The following is a 20,722-nucleotide window of genomic DNA, read 5'->3' on the forward strand; positions in this document are numbered from 1 at the left end:
GCCTTTTGGCGTTATTTTCATAAGCAGGCTCAAAATTTTACGTGGCAGAGAGGAGAGCAAAAAAGTCGCATTGATACTTTCTTCATCAACAAGAGTTGACTTCTAAATCAAATCTGTGTCTATGACTCTCCTACTGATCTATCCGATCACTCTTTTGTTTCTCTTGTTTTAACTGTGAATTTGAGTGTCAAAATAATCCAGTTTGGTGTCTCAATACTAGTCTTCTTAACGATGAAAATTACTGTACTTTAATTAAGGAATTCTGGGAAGGTTGGCGTAATGAGAAGGATAGGTTTTCTTTCTTCAGTCTTGGTGGGATATAGGAAAACAAAAGATTAAAGAATTAAGTCAGCAGTACAGCGCTGAACGAGTTCATCACTTTAAACGTTCTAAACAAAACGCTTATTGAGGAAATTCGTACTTTGGAAACATTGATTCATACTCAGCTTTCTCTAGAAACAAAATAGCATCAGCAAAAATACCTGATACCAGAGGTGCAGTTATTCGTTCTCGTTTTCAACAGCTTAATGATTCTGATACTAATTCACAGTTTTTTTTTCTCTTGAAAATATACAAAGGCTGTCGTAAATCCATTACTCATCTCCAACGTGAAGATCATACAATTACTGAAAATCAGAGAGAAATTCGTCAATTTACTCGCCAGTTTTATCAAAACCTGTTTACTGCTGAGCCTGTTTCGCCCGAAGCACCATGAGGGAAAATGCCAAGAGAGTTTGACCGGTTAAGAAGGGCTTGACTACGCAGTTTCTGCGTAGTGAAGCGTCATTACGTATTCATGGTGACCCCTGGCCAGCTGTCAATATCTTTGGGGGCTTTTGTCTTTTGGCCTGCTTTGCATATGCGTCGTTAGACACGACCTGCCAATCACCCAGGTAGTCAATTAAACTATTAATTGACTGTTTACCGACCCAATTAACACTATCCAGCATTATCAGTCATATTTTAATCGCGTGGCCCGGGTGGGCACAACGTAGGAACGCGTGTATTTCTATGTGTACGTTTCACTTGTGGTGTTGTTTGTACCATCGTGCGTTTGAAGTCCTTGTTTCACCTACAGCATTACCTTCAAGGTGACAGGCTTACTATTAATGTTCAGAATCATTGCACCGAGATCTGCCCACGGTGAAAACCACCTGTTTTGCCTACTAATTACTGCCCGTCCTGAATGTAGCCTATCATAGCTACAGTAATAAGTCAATATATAATACCCGCGCCTTATACTTTTTATAGAAACTTGTAAAATCATAATCCGAGCCGTAAAATTTTGTGAACCCATGTGAAAACATAAATAATTTATCAGTTTTGATATATACTCCTAAATTGTAAGTTTGATTGTAAAATCGAGACCACATTCAAGGGCTATGCAGACCGTCCATGTACGCACACACAGTGACAAGAAGGCGGCAAACACCTACTCACCAAGCACGAAAATCGGCGAAAAGAAGCATAAAAAAGCTAGGCTTATCGCCAAAACAAACGCGCCAAGCGCTAACAAAAACCCATACCATGCGGCCCTTTTCAGGGCCACCAAATACTCCAAAAGAGAACTACTAAAAAAAAATAAAATTACATAGAACACACAAACAAAAATCGTACACATAACAAACAACTGTAACACAACATTAAATACAAAATAAACAATCACCGTAACGTAACAGAAAAAATGGCAGTGGAAATAAATCAGCTATTTCCAAAGAAAAGCCGACAGCAACATGAAATTCAACAACAACCTATCATCGCTCAAACTATGAAAACTCCGTAAAATAGTACTAGGCAAAAGCCTTAAAATTAATTCGGACACCAACAAAACCGAACAGAATAAAACCACCTCAGGATTTCAACAAATAAAGTCGTAAAATATGACTACGCTACGTCGTGAGACACAAACAATCGCAACAACACCAATTCAAAGAAAAGTCAAATTGGGCTCCACGAACAACAAAAAACAAAACCTTGAAAGCTATCTGAAGCTGCTAAACTCGCACTTCTAGAGATACCATTTCAAAGAAGGAAACAAAACATGTCGCGCGCTAAAAGAATCGCGATAAACTAGCTTGAAAACAATAGACAAATTTCGGAAAAAAAACCTTCGACAAGGGTCGGGTTTTCGTCATTGTCAACACAAAAGATTACGTACTCGAATGCGAAAGGCAATTACGCAACACTCAGTATTATACACAACAAGCCAGAACAAACAGTAAACAAAGTAAACGAACTATTAATCAAAATGTACGAGAACAAGCACATCAACCAGGATACTTGTAAGTATCTTGATCCAATAAACATAAAATCCGTACCCCGCAGTGGTACTTATTGCCTAAAAATTCACAAACCTCCGCAAAAATCTAAAAGACACACCAGTCAAAACAAAATTTACCGAAGTAAAGAAACATAGAACAAACAAACCGAACCACCAAACGGACTCACAACGTGACCAAATACTTGCCTCGCTAATCGAAAACCAAGACCACTAAAATGCATTAAAATAAATTTTCACATACACAAACTACGGAATTAAATGAATCAACACTGCGACTGATGAGAAACCACACTCGGGTTTCGAAACGCAAGCGTCAAAGGGCGACTTTATCAACTTTTGTAACAACATAGGTCCGGCTGCGTCTCGCCATAAGCTTTCCCCACACAAACAAAACATTACCGTACACACTAATCCAAACTTCTCTACAAATATCCAAAGCGAAACTAAACATTTTTATTAACACACACAATCGGATAAGAATGTAGGAACACATTTTCGAAACGAATCAAACACAACTCTACACAAAAACATTTAGAATAGTTACGTGGAGAGCTCTTTCACATTTTTTACATCTCGCTATACTGTCTATGATTCTACAAATAAAGTCATCTGCCATTTTTCTGTATACGCGGTTTGGCAAAACTCATCTCTTCGATCGAAAGTCTGGTGATTCCATGGTTCTTTGGGGCACTTAAGTGTACGTCAAGCTTAGGGAATGTGGTTACATTCGCGATGTTTTATTCGAAATTATTTATTTCTTCTAGGGCAAATGCACGTAATTCATGCTGTTGGAAATACTGGCCGCTCATAAACAAGACAATAAACTCAATATCTGTGCATCTTTACTTTTATTGTCAAAGTACCACCGACACCCACAAAAAACCAAATGGTTCAGTCCAGGTATTTGCAACTCTGCCATTCGACTGGTCAACAGGAAATCAACCATAGGTGTCTTTTGGCATGCGTATACGCCAGTCACCTAGGCGACAGTAATCTGCACCACTTATCACCATCGGGAAGGTACTCCTCCCCCTATACCACTGGCGATCCCACCCTCAAGGCACTGCGTCATTCGACCAAGCTTTGTTATTGTAGTTTCCTGCATAAAATTAACAGCGAGGTCAACCGGTCAAACTCTCTTGTGATTTTCTGGCATGAAAATACTTTGCTTCATAATCCCCCTCAATTACCTTCTGACAAAGTTACGCAACTTGATGAACCATTAATCTTGATGAGTATACCTTTGCACTCAAGAACATTGCGAATGGTAAAACACCTGGTGTTGATGGCATTCCTTGTGAATTTTATAAAAATTCTGGTCTCTATTGAGGAACGATTTTCACCAGATTTTTCAAAAGTCAATTTCCGATGGCCTTCTTCCAACGTCCTGTCGTAGAGCTGTCATCACACTCCTTCCGAAACAAGGTGATAACTCCCTTCTTAAGAACTGGAGACCTATCAGTTTGCTTTGCTCTGAATATAAAATTGTCACTCAAGCTTTATCGCTTCGCTTAAAGCAAGTTTTGCAAGATATAATTCATGTAGATCAAAGTTATACGGTTCCAGGCAGACAGATTTTTGACAATATTCATTTAATTAGGGATTGCATTCATTTTCATAATGACATGAATCTTCCTCTTGGTATTCTTTCTTTAGATCAGGAAAAACCTTTTGATCGTGTCAGTTATCATTATCTTTTTCAAACTCTGCATGCGTTCGGGTTTGGTGAAAATTTCATCAATTTTATTAAATACTCAAACTGACAGTCTTGTTCGTGTTAACAGTTCCCTTACTGCTCAAGTTCAGTTTTTACGTGGTATAAGGGCAAGGTTGCTCATTATTGGGGCAGCTGTATGCAATTGTTATTGAATAAGACAAGATGGCAGTATTCAAGGTGTTATGATTCCAATTCAAGTGATCGTAAATGTAAACTTTCAGCTTATGCTGATGACGTTAATACTCTTGTAACTTGTGATACTGATTTTTTGAGGTTTAAATATTGGTTTTCTGTCTATGAGCATGCCAGTAATGCAAAAATTAACTATCGTAAGTCCCAAGTCTTTGGGTCGGCTCATGGCGGGGCGTGCTGATCATCCGCTTGAAATTCTTTGGAATAGTATTGGTCTCAAAGTCCTTGGTACTTATTTGGGTAACAGTAACGAGTATTTTTCAAAAAACTGGAGTGAGTGTGTTACAAAGATTGACAATAAGTTATCTTGGTGAAATAGATATGCTCCTGCTATGTCATTCCAAGCCGTGTTATCGTTATCAATCAACTTGCTGCAACTAAACTCTTTCACCGTTTAATTTGCCTCTGTCCTCCTGCTTTTATCATTGATGAATTCAGCACAAATTTCTTGATTTCTTTTGGCAAGGAAAACATTGGTTGCCGAGTCGAACAGTTTTTGCTCCATTGAAGTTAGGAGGGCAAAATCTCATCGATCTCTCTTCACGCGTGAAAGCTTTCAGATTAAATTATCTTCAAAGATACTTGTATTCAGGTGTGGATCATCCTTCATTTTTGTTTGTTGATTTTTATTTCTGGGAATGTTGGTAATCTCAAGTACACCTCTCAACTTTTTACAGTGAATTTTCAGTCTATTCCAGATTATCTTCCTAATTTTATCTTGAACTTTTGCGACTCTGGAAGTCATGTATTTTCCTGAGAAAAGGTGGACCCCTTTCAATCAAAGACATTTTCCATGAAGCCCTTTTTACAGTGATTGTTTTAGTTTATCAAATTCTCTTAATAGCACTCTTCTTAATCACTTTATCAGTGCTGGCATTACAAAACTTGGAGATCTTTTTGACCCTTTCCAAAAAACTTGGCGCTCCCTAAGCCAGTTTAAAATATTGTTCTATTCATTTGGATAGAATTTAAACAAATACTGTCAAGACGTTGGTTGATTCTATTCCCTGTGATTGGAAAAACAAAATCCAAAGTTATTTTGAAGAGGAAATTGATTTGGATGACGTTCATTCTTGTCATCGTCCTTCGTATTCTTTCGAACTTATTTGTAAAGGCACTGATGACCATATTATTTTGAATTGTCCCTTGTATAAATTTGAAAAGGGTAGCATATATAAATTCTTGATTATGTCCAATTTTCATAGGAACATGAATTATCAAGATACAGTTCGGAGAGATCTTTTTTCACTTTCTGAAAATATTAAACCCTTGTTCACTTCTGTTATCTCAGTCCAATTCCCGAAAAAAAGAAGGAGATCTTCAATGGAGTCTTCTTCATGGTGCGTACGCAACTGGCTCGTTTATGTTCCATTTTCTGTATAGCTCATCCTGTAGTTGTATTTTCTGTAGTGCCAGAGATGACCTTTTACACATATTTTAGGGTGCCCTTGTCTTTCTCCGTTTGTTTATTCTCCTTCGTAAACTCTGTCACCGTTTTCTTGGTCTGGAATGCAAGATTTTATTCTGGTGGTTTGTATTGGCCCACCCTTTGATAAATCATACATGGACAAGAATATTTTGCGCTTTTAAATTTCCTTTTTACGACAGCTAAAATTGCAATTCATGTAACAAGACGAAATGCAATTAATGGTCATGATCCCTCAATCAGTAATATGCTTGTTTCTGTTTTAAAAGGTGAGTTTGTGCTCGCATTTTAGAATAATTTAATTACTTCACGCTCAATTCAAACATAAGTGCTTTCAAAAACATTTGGTGTATTAATGACGTCATTGCTTCTGTAGACATTGATGGAACATTTACTATTGATTCAATTTTGTTGTAAAGAAAATGCTTCACCTCTAAGCACACTTTCCCTTTTGCCAAATCCTATCTCGTCCTGGGCACCGTACTCCTCACCGAATGGAAGGGGGTAGTCAGTTGGGAGGATTCTTTGTTGGCATGTACATGCCAACGAAAAGTTTTCTCAATATACCCCTTCTCGTTGGCAGTTAGGTGGCTTTTTTCTGCAAGATGTAAGGTGTTCCTGTCCTAATTTCTTGCAAATTTCAGTCGCTTTTTCTTGTTTCGGATGTTTGTTTCGCTTTTTCCTATTCAGTGGACATTTTCATGTACCTCGCATCTTGCCTTTTGTCATTAACAAAATTGTGCTTTTTTCAGATTTAATTGGTTTCCTACCCCATGTTGCTAGTGATATAGCTACCTGTTTGCCTTTTCACCAGTTCTCTCCGTCTCGCTCCAGAATCAGTATCATAGCCATTTTGCAGTTTTTGCTGATTTTTTACAGTCCAATTTTGTTTAGTATTTTCAGTAATTGACCATCATTTGCTATAAAGCATTTGTCAGATTTCATTTTTGCTTTTTGTCTCAAAATTTGAATTGTTTTGATATGTACTTGTCTGTACAGGAGACTAATTTTAGTAATAAACGTTTATTTGAAAAAAATCTTCTTCTTCTTCTTCTTCTTCTTCTTCTTCTTCTCCTCCTTAATTTGAATGGTAATTTTTAATAAGTATCCTTGTTAGATGCACAAGTCATACGTTAGAAAAAACGTATGGAAACAGGTACTTGTGAATTATGGCATTTCTATTTGTTGTTATTCTTACTATTGCTTGATTAATTATCAACAAGCATGTATAATTAATAAAACAAACATGCATCTTAAGAGGCAATCTAAACAATGGGTAGATAAAAGTATAACACACACATCATTAAAGTCAGAAACGGTTGGTAAAAAATATTCCTGTCATAATGTTTAGGTATAATTCATTACAACATGCGGTTATATGTCACGATAACACACTTTCAAACTGATCACGCGAACTTAGAGAACGATGCATATATAACTTTTCTCATTGAATATTTTCTTCCAAATACAAAACATTTTAACTTCTCCCTTGTTTGTTCTATCTATGAGCGACACGGGAATCGTTTTACTACTCTATACCGTCACATAAACGTGACGGCTTACAAAAAATGGACAGCGGGCAAGAACCACTCCCTGCTCCGCGTAACAAGATACCAGGCAATAACTTTGACGGCTCGAATTATACATTCGAAGATAGAACTTCAATGACAGTGACTGTGTCTCTGTAAGATATTAGTGCATAAATTATTTAGATTATTGGCAACAGGTGTTGACAATACGTAATGACAACGAATTTAGAATGCAGTCACTGTACTGGTTGGCATTACACTATACACAAGTATTGTCAGGAACATTGATTTGAAACAGGTGTAGGTTGCTTAGGACATATCTTGTATTTGTTTTTAAGCCACCACCTGTATCTATTACCCTCTACAGATTATAAAATTGAAGAAATTATTATTTTAGATCGTAGTTTCCTGGTGTTTATTTTCTGTGTTTGTGGAACTTGTACTGGCTGAGGTGACTAACAAAGAGAATTCTGACCTCAGCGATATACGTGAGTAAATAGGACGACTGGTTTAATCTAAAAAAACAAACCATTCAGAAATATTTATTGCTGTTTAAAGTTCGGGCCATTGTTTGTATTTTTACTTACTAACAGGTCAAAAGTACCAATCCTTGATCTCTAGTCACTGTGTTTAACTATTGGGAAATTAATGCAGTGATAGACATTTGACAATAATTTTAACTCCGGTTTTTCGTGTGTAACAGACAACCGAGAAGGGATGCCTCTTGAGGGCGGGCTCCTGTACTCTTTCCTGTTACAGCACTGGCTTTAGAGTTGTTATTGTTGCCTCCACACGTGGAACCGACTGTAGGTGTCTGATCTGCAATTTGAAGGTAAATAGCTAGAAGTTACAAAAATTCGACAACTAACCTAAGACAACAAATATTATGTACACGTAAATACTTTTCTTCCGCCTACTCCTTGAGACGTCTCGGCCGATATATTGTAGTACTATTTTGAGTTAAATTTATTATTACCATGCGTGTCAAAGGTATAGTATTATTTGTCTGGCAATGCAGATATTGAAGTCACTGATTTTTTCAAAGTTTGCTGTATCTTTTGTCCCTTTTTGTAACCGCAGTGTCTCAGAAAATTTAGACTGAAAATCAAATTATAATATGGTAACTTTCTCTGTCTCAGAAAAAAATACTTTAAAATGTACAGCTATTTTGTCACATGATCACGACGAATGATTTCATTTACATAGTAAAATTGCCATTTTTAATATTTCAACAACAAGCAAATGCTCACGAGATTTGTACAATGGAATTGCAGTGAAAAAAGAGGAGCCATGCTTTGTAGCCGTGTCTGAAAGCAATAAACACTGCCAATAATCGGTTACGGAATGAAGGAAAGAAAAGTTTTTATGTTAATTATACATGTGAAGCGCGCTTTTTTTAATCGCAACGAATATGACAACACATATTTGACCTTTGAACATGCTTTCGCAACTTAACGCATCTAAAGATTTGCATGATAGCTTTCCATGATAAAAATAGAATTATTAATATTCCTCGCTTCAATTCAATCTTTCAACTAATTGATATTGCAGGCACTACACAAAATGTTGGTGTGTAAGTAAAATAAAAGAGATAGATTTGTGATATAGCGCTACAAAAAGAACAGTTTGCATTGAATTTTTTTTCAGATATATGTTTTCAACATCATGATGAGGCAAAATTATGACGAACTATGTGTTTTTCATTTTGCCGTTTTTCGACATGTTATGTTTCCTCAATATCATTAATCAGGGAGGAAAAATGCTTTTGTTCGAATATCCCCACGTATTTATTTATTATTTTATTTATAATTTAGGTAGACCAACGGGCATAAAGCCCATTTACGGGCACCTTGAAAATAAAACTTAACATATAAAAGAAAACTATACGCAAAAAATGAAAAGTGACATCACAATCATAACTAACTAACTAACTAACAAATAGTTAAAAACAACAATCGTAACAAAACGTATAATGATCAGATGACTAATATGGCTATAATAAATAAAAAAAATCTTAAGCGCTCAAAATTCGACTTAAGGTAGCTTTCCGCCTTTGCGACGACCTATTTTCAAACGTAAATTTTGCCATCAAGATGTGTACTTTTACCCAAGTATTATATATCACCTGAAAGCTATTTCTATGGATTTTTTTTGTTTATCGAGAAAATTAGTGTGCGATGAATTTTTTTGAAGATCTTAGTGAAAGTGTAAAGAAAATGGGTGGTCTCACGTAAAAAAGTTTAAGCCTGAGCGGAGAGGGGCTATTGTGTAGGTGTTAACGGGCAATTGGTCTTCAGAATACTGGCTACAAAACCGTGTCTCAGATTTTTGAAAAAGGCCTTAGTTTTTTCACATCGTTGAGTCAAAGTTTATCCACGATTAGTCTTACAATGCCGCCTAATTAAGCAGCAATAACTCGACTTTAAAATCTTCATAAAGAAACTGAGACACGGTTTTGGAGACAACCTACTTGACAAACGTCTGTGAAAATCTGGTGAACTTCCGTTCACGCGTTCTCGAGTTAACTCTTTTGAACGTGCTGCAATGTGACAAAATGCCGAACTGAGAAAAAGGCGATTTAGTAAATTGGTTCGGGTTTTTCCTTTTGAATGGCAATAAACAATGTACTCAACCGAAAAAACACTAAAACCAGATAGTGAAATCAAAGTGTTCAACTTCAACAGTATATTCACTCATTGAAATCAGTGTCAACGGTCGAAATGAGGCTAAAAAGGGTGAATTTTGGGAGCGTTGTACTCTTTTTAGAGCGCAATCTACACAGTAGCTGATGAGTAAATAAACTTGGGGAGTGCCAGGGAAGGGATTATGCATAATCTGTTGACTGATTAGTTGTAAGGTTTAAATAGAGTATTAACTGTTCGACCTAACTGCCGGAACTGCTACGGCATCTCGATGCCGTCTACACGAGCGCTTGGACTTATTACCTCCATGACAAGCGTACACTACAGTGTAAGTTTATGGCAGCATTCGATTCGACCTCGGAAACGACTCACGGCTGCGGAATGAAAGCGAGCCCGATGAGTGGTATAGGGAAAACAGTATTGGCTGACAACAAAAATATCTGCGTTTGTATGTGGATGTACATTTGCGGTGTCTGTGATCATGGAGATAAAAAGAACAGCTCCATGCTGTGATTCATTACAGTTAGAGTAACCGAGGATTCTAGTGAGCAGCCATTTTTTAGATCTTGACGCGCCTTGAAAACCGATTAACACTAATCAAACTACGAGCATTTCTGAGACAATAGTTCGTCCTCACTCTGTACAGCATTTCCGTGGGTGAATATCGTTTCTGGAGTCATTTATGCTAAAATGAGCCAATCGCCTGTCGGCGGCATAAAAGTCAAAGGAGAGAAGTTGAGAAAACATGAACATAGAGAAAAGTACGTCATTTCATCAAGCGCAAGTTGCATGCGATAGACCGCTCGTCAAGCGTCATACGTCACATAAACTCTCTGCTGTCGTTCGTATCCAACATGAGTACCATCGATTCCAGGCGAATATGATATCAGACCCGTCTTCATTACATGTAAATTTCAGGATTAGGATGGTGTTTTGCACTGTATTCAAGTAGTTAGCCCGTAAGCGTCTCATTCAATGGTTTACCGACCAATGATGACATGTTGATGAAAACTCAGGGCGATTACGTTATTACGTTGTGACGGTAAAATTCATATTGAAATTTGTCTTCGGTCCTGCAGCATTTTGGCTACTGCCATGATAACTGATAACAATGTTGTCGTGTCCATTCCCATAAAATCATTTGATTCACATTCGTCCGGTGTACGATGAACATTTGTTAGTCGACGTATGTTTTTACCTTGTCAAGGTCGGTAACGAAATGGGACAAGGAAAAACGGGACAGCGGGATTGAAACGACTTCGACATTATCAGTTCACTGCCATTGTGCCAAAACGTCTGCAAACCAAAGCAGCTATTGTTTTGTGGCGTGTGATTTCTGCATCGCTACGTATTTTGCCTTGGGAAAATTTCCTGTCGATGTCTTGAAGCCCATGCAATTGGTTTCCACCTTGTATTTTCTAATCCCAAGTACTTCAAGTTCATTTTTATTCATAAATTGTTCAACTCACTCAGTATTCTCATCGAACGGACAATGTCGGGTTTCTAGACCTTTTGGCGCAAAGTCGTTTCGGCCGCACAATTTCCGACGCCAAGACGTTTAGGCAACGCGACCAAAGACGTTTCGGCACTACCTGGTTGGGGGAACTCGTGCCAAATGTTACAAATCAAAACACTGAGAAGTATAGTGTCAGCATTCACATGCTTTAAAGTTTGTGAGAACATGGTGAAAAACCGTGAGAAAAGAGTTTCATATCATTTTCAATAGCAATAGCCGCCGACACTGTCAAAGTTTGAAAAGCGGCGCCTAAACGGCACTGTAAAAGTCATACTGGTCAGAACGCAAAGGTCACGCTTATGAATATGACTGGTCTGTCAGTTACTTATAAGTTTGAAGGGAAAAAAATAAATTGTAACGGGGGTGTCGAAATGTCTTGGGCCAAAAGAAGCCGAAACTTCGGCCGAAAGAGGCCGAATGTTGCTTGAATGTTGAAGATGTGAAGGGTGTCTGTTGCGGTATTCAAGTGTTCCCGCTGTCACTGAGGCCGCCAGTGGAACGTACCATTTATGTATACGGGACAGCCTCTTCAAAGATGTTTAACATTACGAAACTTATCCACTCCTGGTGCTTTTACAAAAGCACAAAAATGTCCCAGATAAAACATTTAGTGTGTGGGCCATTTTGTAATCTGAAATTGTACCGTCAACAATGTCATAAGTCTGACCTTGTCCGATTGTGTCGATAAATTATGATCTTTTGGGAGCGGCCACCCCTATGAGAAAAACGGTAAGACCCACCTTTCGCCAGGTACACTCTATGGTCTTGACCCACGCAGTGAACGGTAGGTGCTAATGGGATTTTCACAGCGGATGTTGTCCAAGTGCATGCGAATACTGTGACGCTGCTTGCTTAGCGTAATCCCTTGTCAATCAAGACTTAACGGTAGTCTCAAATGCCAAAATGTAAACCTGTGCCTCTCATACATTTTATTCCAGAATTTCACCCCAAAACAGGAACTTCACGACCAAGATATTCTACACACAAGGAAGATCAATATTATAGGAATACTTTTCAGGGATAAAAGAAAAATCGTGTTTTTATCTCAAAATACCAAAACAAAGGCGGAAAGCTACCTTAAGTCACTTTCAAGAGATCGGCAATAGAAGAATAAGAAGAAAATATATGTTGTATTCCCGAAGACAACTCAGTTAGTTATAAACTACAGAAGCATAACACTTAAGACCAATTAACATTGAGTCTCACGCACGTTTACACAGCTGACATTGTTTAGTTCTCGTACGAAAAATAAGATTGATTAAGTCGAAATTAAGTTCAAATCTTTATATTTATTAAAGCTTCGCTCCTTTTGCATAAATCGGACAGGTTAGTAAGCTTAAGATATTTACGCTATTAATGTCTTTCCGAATGAAACTATTCGTAGATACATTGTCGAGCAATTTATTATAAAAAGAGTCATTTTGTTCATACCTCCATACCCGCAATATTTTCAGGGGAAAGCGCCCAATAATACGTAATTGCAAGACCCCATTGTTTACTTTTATTACAACATTTAGTGTAAATGTGCACTTCAACTAGTTTGTTAATGTCCTTTGCTTATGTTCCTTTCTTTTAATTAAAATGTAAGTTCACTGTCGAAAAAATCAATTTCTTTTGGAAAACAGGGTTTTTGAACAGCAAAGAGAATAAGAAATCAACATCTCAGAAACGTGGAGTCAACATTTGGAAATTTTGTATTTTGAATTCACTGTTTGTACCTGTTAGTCTCCCCACGTCTCAGACGCAACGTCTTGGAACTCCACAGACAGTTTCTGCTTTACCTCGGTTGTTTAGAGATCAGCAGATAACACACATTTTAAATGCTAATAATTTGTATTGACAATTGTACATTTCTGTAAGCTTTTCTTAAAAAAGAACCAAACACAGTAGTTTATTTGTGAGTGGCTTGCTATATTAACCACAGATTTTAGCTTTATACCCATAAGTGTAAAGTAGTACATTTAACATTTGAATGCACTTGTAAACAGGACTAAAAAGCTTACCTGACAGTGTTTCTTCAAGCAGAAGGTAATTACTGTGTTGAGCGCGGCGATTTGAACAGAGTATTCAGCACAAGTGTGGTGTTGCGCGTCGCTGTTCTGTCAGTATCAAGTGACCCACTTTGTGCGCCGGTCCAGATCAAACTAGTCGGTAAATAATCTATTAAATTGCTTATCAAGATAGAAAATATTTATATGATTCAAATTTTAAAAAAAAACGTGAAAGAACATGGCCATGATGAAATTTCAAACTGAATAATTTAGCAAATATTGTTTATTGTATATTGGCAGTAAATGTGTATTTTATCAAACCACATATACTCTTATATTCTAAAAGAATATGTTCAGTTCGGTAAGAAGTCATTACCAAACGGCATCATGTAGTAGGAATCGCTGACACATTAACAGTGAATCACAGATATCCTATGGCATTTCGTTTGAATTTTTTTGAGAGAGCAAACTTTCCTAATTAAACAATCGTGTATTTATTTCTTTGTTCATCTATGCAATACACGATGCATTCAACTAAACTCGTTACACTTTAAGTTTAAAAATAAAAAATGTTAAAATTATTTGACCCAAAGTTTTGAATCGAGAGAATACGAACTTTACTTTCGTCTTGCGGCATTTCATCGCAGCAACTTAAGTCTTCGGTAACAGATCTTGACTTTGACTTCGTTAAGGATGTCATGTTAAGCCTTAACCGCAGACAGCCATAATATATTTGTTTATTTATCTATCTATCTATCTATCTATCTATCTATTTATATATATATATATATATATATATATATATATATATATAACACTAAAATGAGAGAGTAATGGGAAAATGAAAATAGAATGATGTGTGCTATTTTATGATTCCTTGTTTCTTTTACTTAACTCCTTTTTCTTTGACTTTAACTTCTTTTTGCTTTTGAACTTGACTTTTACATTAATAAAGAATTTTCATGTGTCCTCGTGTTTTAAGCCTGAGGACTAGCTATTTATGTGTAAAGCATTATGCTGATTGATGTTTGACCTACCTTGGGCCTAAAGTTAGTCGTTGAGGGCGTAAAAACTCGTGCTATACTTGAAACTGCAGCTCGAAAAATAATCAAGAAGCATAAAGCTTTCAATATTTATTCACAGATAGCTTGTCCTATTCGCATTATTTATGGCTCCCTGTTAGGCAAAGACTGCACTTAAGGTGTCGATTTGCTTGACATGAAAATCCTTTTCCCATAAAAACATGCATTTTTACATGAAGGAACATTTCTTGAGCGAAAATACTGAATACTCTATCCGTTTTAGGGGAATTAAAATGTAAATACAGCAGTTCAAACAAACTTATCATTTGTTGAGAAGAGAAAGATTTATCCGACATTTTTCAAAATTGGCAGATTCATTTTATGCGAACTCCAATATAACGAAGTCTTGCTTTCAAGCATAGAACTACATCAACTGGTAACTTTTTCCAACATTCCTGAATCGAAGCAAGGGTAAACTCTACTAAGAGAAGACGGTTACTATAAGCATTGTATAGAATTATTTAGATGTATTCAGCATTTCATTTGTGTTGATACTGCTTACGTTTATATTCGTTTGCATACCTTTTTTTGTTACATTTTGCAACTGACATTTTATGCGGTATGTTCACACGGTGTTTAGGAGAGAATGAAGGCATACACCCATGTTAAAACTTAAAATATCTTGTCGAAGTGCAGTCATCATAAAGAACACCTATTCAACGCCCGTCCTACATTTGCTATAAATGAACTGTACACTCATCGTCAAGAATGAAAATGTAAGTGTCAGATCAAGCGCATTTAACACCGCTATACATAATTCACAGTTGATATGTAGTGAATGAGAGCCCTGCTGCATGTCAATGGTATCTTCATCGCGGCTGCCAGTCTATGGCTAACTGCAGGTGATCGATAATTGTTGCAATTTCAGGAATAACTTCATTTTCGAGTCCGTTTTTAATGTCCCGGTCGACTGCACGGGGCATTGCGGCAACCGTTGTTACACAATTTTAAAGAGCAGGGACGTTTTAGCATGTGTTTGCTAATGACTTTTGTACTATGACTCCTAGTCAACCAGAGATGAAATAGTTTACACACCTTTTGCATCCGGGCACACTGCATTATAAAGTAATTGCACACTGAGAGTCATGAATCAGATTCTAGACACACACACAAACACTCTCCCCCTCTCTCTCTCCCTCTCTCTCTCTCTCTCTCTCTCTCTCTCTCTCTCTCTCTCTCTCTCTCTCTCTCTCTTCTCTCTCTCTCTCTCTCTCTCTCTCTCTCTCATCTCTCTCTCTCTCACATGTTTTTTGTTCAAGCGTTTCCCCGCATTGTATAAGCAAAATGAACCATGAAACTCAGAAGGATTATCCATGTTTAACCGTCGATGATCATGTTACTATCTTCTGTATTTTACTCGTTTTGCAAACTATTCACATATTGACGTTTGTAAGTCACAGTCGTGCTACAAGATCGCAAATCAAGTCATGTATCGTAGATAATATGCCTTTTATTTCATTTGTCTATGGAGGGTTTTGCGCAAACGACAAGCCATTATTTTATACAAAATTGCTTTAAACTAGTGACTGTTAATGACACGTTTTCTAAATAGATCAACTATTGAATGGAGTCTAACAATAATGAAACAATGATAACTTGTCCTTTGGAATACTAACTAAGAGAAAGCCGTGTAGTGAAATTCTGTGATCCGGACAAGAGTAGATATCAGCTGACCAAAGGTGATGTAGCGCAATGTTCTTACTGTCAACCTGAAATGGAATGGAATACTGCATGGTTAGTTCTTGCTCACAAGGTTTTTTTATTTAAATTGCTTAATTTGTTCACTCCTTATGTTACAGCGTTATTGATACAGACCAAACTTTGAAGGTGAAGTAACATGATAAAACACATTCCGGCTAACGAATACCATATCGAAGTTTTTTTGTTTTAAAACACACTTTCAATGTCTGTATTCATGGAAATAAGGCAGTTTTTCGCTAAATTTTTTTATATCAACAGGGTTATTTGTACCTTCGGAATGCATGTGCCTTCTTATTTTTTGCCTTGTTCATATTCCTCGACAAGTTCTATCAGTGGACTCCTGTGAATTCGAATCAACAGGTCTTTGAGCAACTTGAAATCATCCTTGAAGAAACCCTTTTCATCCAACCTGTCTAGAATGTCGGCGACGTTTCTCAGGTCTTCTAATTCCCTTTTTCCAAGTTGGTTTCTTTCTAATAAACGCCGCAATTTGTCCTCCTCTTCACGACCAAGCATATTATTGAGTTCCTCAAAGAGTTCCTTGCGCTTGGCGACTGAGACATGTTGATTTGCTGTATCGTTTAAAATAAGAATATGTATTACTTTTAATGACCTGACAAAATATTTAAAAAGGTGTATAATTTTCAATTTGAGGAGATTTGATTTTACTATTATCATAATTACGCAATATAACATACTGGGGTGAGACTTTAAATAGAATAATACAGAAATACTAATTTCATCTTAGTGTAAAATATTAATTTTGATGATCATCTTGACCTCCAGGAAGTAGGAATGAAATGGTCTTTATGCACCTTTGTATTGACAATGTTCAACAAGTACACTGTAAAGTTAAGTGTTAAAGGATGGAACACCAATTAAAGCCTTTTTGTAACACTTTTTGAACGCGTCTGGACGTTCAGAAATTTAACACTACGTGTTCAACCAACGTTCAATTTTTGAACACACGTGTGCAGATTTTGAACGCTACGTGGTCATCAGACATTATATTGAACACCATGGTGTTCCATATCAGAACACTCGTTGCACATGAAATGTGTTAAAAAAATTGAACGCATTTACGCGTTCAAAGGGCTGTAACACTTTTTGAACGCATGGACGCCGTTCAACGATAAGTGTGTTAAACTTAAAGGCTAGAACACATGATGCGCGCTTGTTGAACACCTTTAATATTTGGCGTTCAGGGGGTGTTCAAACCTGGAAATAACATGACAGACCACTGATATTCAGTAAAATTATTTTATTCTAAAGATACACAAAACAGATATACGGTAAAATACAATAATTTAGTGTAAAATGGGCAAATAAATATTGCTACTTTGTATGTAAAGTTTGTCAGAGGAAACTACCAACGGTATTAACACACTCCTATCAAAAACATAAGCAATAAAAAATCCCCATAAACACTGTAGATCGTTTTAAAAAATATGAACAAAGTAATGACAAAACTGGTTTTACTTAAATATTGTGGATTACGTTTTATGTTCATACTTGTTTAAAACGTACAAAACTCATCTGAAAAAGCTCACAATTTGGCTTACTTATTGTGTTGAAAACACGTATATGTATGAAATGCATACTCCATTTTTAGCTCACGTGTGTAAACACGTGGGCTATTGTCATAGCGATGTCTGTCTGTCTGTCCGTGTGTGTGTGTTAGTGTGTTAGTGTGTGTGTGTGTGTGTCTGTCTGTCTGTTTACACGATAACTCAAAAACGCCTGAACGGATTCAAGTCAGATTTGGTACACAGGTACCATATGCTACTTGCAAGAACTGATTAGATTTTGGTTAGTGTGGCTTGCATATTAATGAAGTTATGCAATATCGTTTTTTTCCGTACAATGGTTTCCCTATGGAGACGGTAATGACAGTGTAGACATATATCAAGAAATTCTGCACAAAATTTCATGAAACTTTTCACAGATGACAATCTAAGAACATTATGATGATACTGTGAGTGTCATGTCAATTAGCCTTCTCATTGCATATTTAATGAACTTTTGTTATTAGTGAGATAACTCTGAAATTCCTGCACCAAACTTGATGATACTTGGATATATATCTAATTATACTTAGAAGCATCGGACAGTGTCAAGTTAATAAATAGGTCATTTGCATATTTATGAAGTTTTGTAATTAGTCATATAACTTCGATATCACTTCACCAAATGTGATGAACTTTGCTGCAGATACTGATCCGACTGATATTAACTGTAGTGTAAAGCATTCAGTAGTATGAAATTAATTAAGGTTCATTTGCATATTTAATGAACTTTGTAATTAGGTATATAACTCTGAAATTACTGCACCCAAGTCTTTGAAATTGGGTACAGATATTGTTTTGATAAATATCTAATTGTACTGAGAAGCATTTGGCAGTGTCAAGTTAACAAATAGGTCATTGCATATATTATGAAGTTTTGTAATTAGTGATATAACTCCAAAATAACTGCACCAAATGTTATGAAATCTGCTGCAGATACTGATCCGACAGATATCTAATTGTGGTGTAGAGCATTTACTTAAGTGAAGTTAATTAAGGTTCTATTTGCATATTTAATGAACTTTGTAATTAGTAATATTACTCCAAAATTACAGCGTTAAATTAGATGAAACTTGCTACAGATGTTGATCTGATAAATATCTTATTGTACTGAGAAGCATTGAACAGTGTCAAGTTAATAATTAGCTCATTTGCATATTTCATGAAGTTTTATAAGTAGTCATATAACTCCGAAATAACTGCATCAAATGTGATGAAAACTGCTGAATATCCTGATCTGACAGATATCTAACTGTGTTGTAAAGTATTTAGTAGTGTAAAGTTAATTAAGGGTTCATTTGCATATTTAATAAACTTTGTAATTAGGTATATAACTCTGAAATTACGGCACCAAATTTTGTAAACGTGCTACAGATATTCATTTGATAAATATTTAATTGTGCTATTTATTATTGAACAGTGTCAAGTTAATATGGGGTTATTTGCATATTTAATGAACTTAGTAATAGTGACATACCTCTAAAATTACAGCATTAAATTAAATAAAACGTGCTACAAATGTTGATCTGATGGATATCTAATTGTCCCATGAAGCATTGAGCAGTGTCAAGTTAATTGACAGCTCATTTGCATATAAATAAAGTTTTGTAATTAGTGATTTATCTGACACCGACATATGGATGGGACATTCACTCGACCCAAGCTTGGTATAGCTGACCCTGACAATAATATTAGTAGGCTGCTTTGTGACTGTGTAATTACATCAAACCTTGCATATTCTTAATCCCATGTTGACGGAGATACAAGACTGGTTAGTAAATGTAGTATGCATTGAAATGCAAAATTGCCTACAGTTATCGCCTAGTGTGTCGATCCCAAGCATTGATGTTTGACTAGTTATGTAATCTGTGTGGCAATGTTGAATATTGCGCTCACTATAGGGCATTGGCCTGACTCAGCGGTTGCAGTTTGCCTTTCAAAATGAGTTTGTAACTCATATACTGGTTATTTTAATCACGATATTCTTGACCTAAGTAGAAAACCATTCCCAAACTGACTACCGTAAGTGTAGTGACCCTGATAGTGACAATGTAAAGAAAGTGTTGGCAATCTTATTTATTCAATGGTAGTTTGACGTTCAACAGTGGGCTAGTACCATTTTCTTAGAGGCTGGAGGTGGTTGAAATTTCTGGGAGGGGATGTGTTTAATTTCACATAAGCTTATTCTAACTGGTATATATGATTCAAATACTGTAAATTACTTTGAGTCACCTCTTTCGGGGGTTTGGCGTCGTTATTATTGGATAATTAGTCATTCTCATCAAACATTACATCATAATTTTTACCTATATACGCTATACCTATATATCTTTGTGAAACTACATCTGCCCTCGCTAAGTGACCTGGAAACTTTTGTCTTGATGAAACAAACATGTACACTACCTGTATACATGAAGAGCATACTTGTCGGAGCAATATATACTGGTGGCAAGTTTTTCAGACCCGACATGTAGAGTACTAGACTTGCTTGTTGAACATCACTCCATGTTAATCGCTGTGTTTAATATTTATGAAAATAACACCTATAGTACTCGCAATACTGCTTACATACTGTATGACTGTAAAATTCTAATTGTTTATGATCAATAACAATTTCTGTACACTTTACAAATTGCAGTGGCTGCAGAGCAAACTGACCCAAAAGAAAGCTTTAATGTTTTACAAGCACAGAGCTGTATGGAACAACTATTGCAAATCAGTCTCCTGAGGTCACAGAGGTCATCCAAGATGGTCTAATCTTGGAGGCAGAAATCAGTGAAAATGGCACAGTGATCAAGTGTGGCAACCTCTACACTATGGTAGGAATTACATTTTCATGTAATAGTATCAAGACCGGGAAAGATGGCCCTTCCTGTTCTGGATAACGGCTACCATCACAACTCCAGTGTCAACAGTTGCTTTATCATCATACAACTGCTAACAGCAAACACAATATTACTGCGGAAATCAAGAAAATGCATCGAAGAATGTAATAGCAGCTTTGCAAGTATAGAAACTGATAAAAACTACTCCACATTTGTTAGGAGTTCACGCATCTTAAAAAGGTACAATATGGATAG

At 36.5% G+C, this 20,722-nt stretch overlaps 1 protein-coding gene and 1 long non-coding RNA gene across 3 annotated transcripts in view; both read right to left on the bottom strand.

Annotated features, from left to right (window-relative positions):
- LOC139119874 (arylsulfatase B-like) overlaps positions 1–20,722 on the bottom strand; it is a 269,229-nt gene that overhangs the window by 126,000 nt on the left and 122,507 nt on the right. The gene's annotated exons all lie outside the window — the stretch shown is intronic.
- Positions 15,807–16,647, bottom strand: LOC139148225 (uncharacterized). Its single transcript, XR_011555899.1, has 2 exons — positions 16,348–16,647; positions 15,807–16,085 (listed from the first exon to the last, which is right to left on the bottom strand). It is a non-coding gene; the product is annotated as an uncharacterized lncRNA (long non-coding RNA).

Source organism: Ptychodera flava, chromosome 2 (assembly GCF_041260155.1).
Source record: "Ptychodera flava strain L36383 chromosome 2, AS_Pfla_20210202, whole genome shotgun sequence".
NCBI classification, from domain to species: domain Eukaryota; kingdom Metazoa; phylum Hemichordata; class Enteropneusta; family Ptychoderidae; genus Ptychodera; species Ptychodera flava.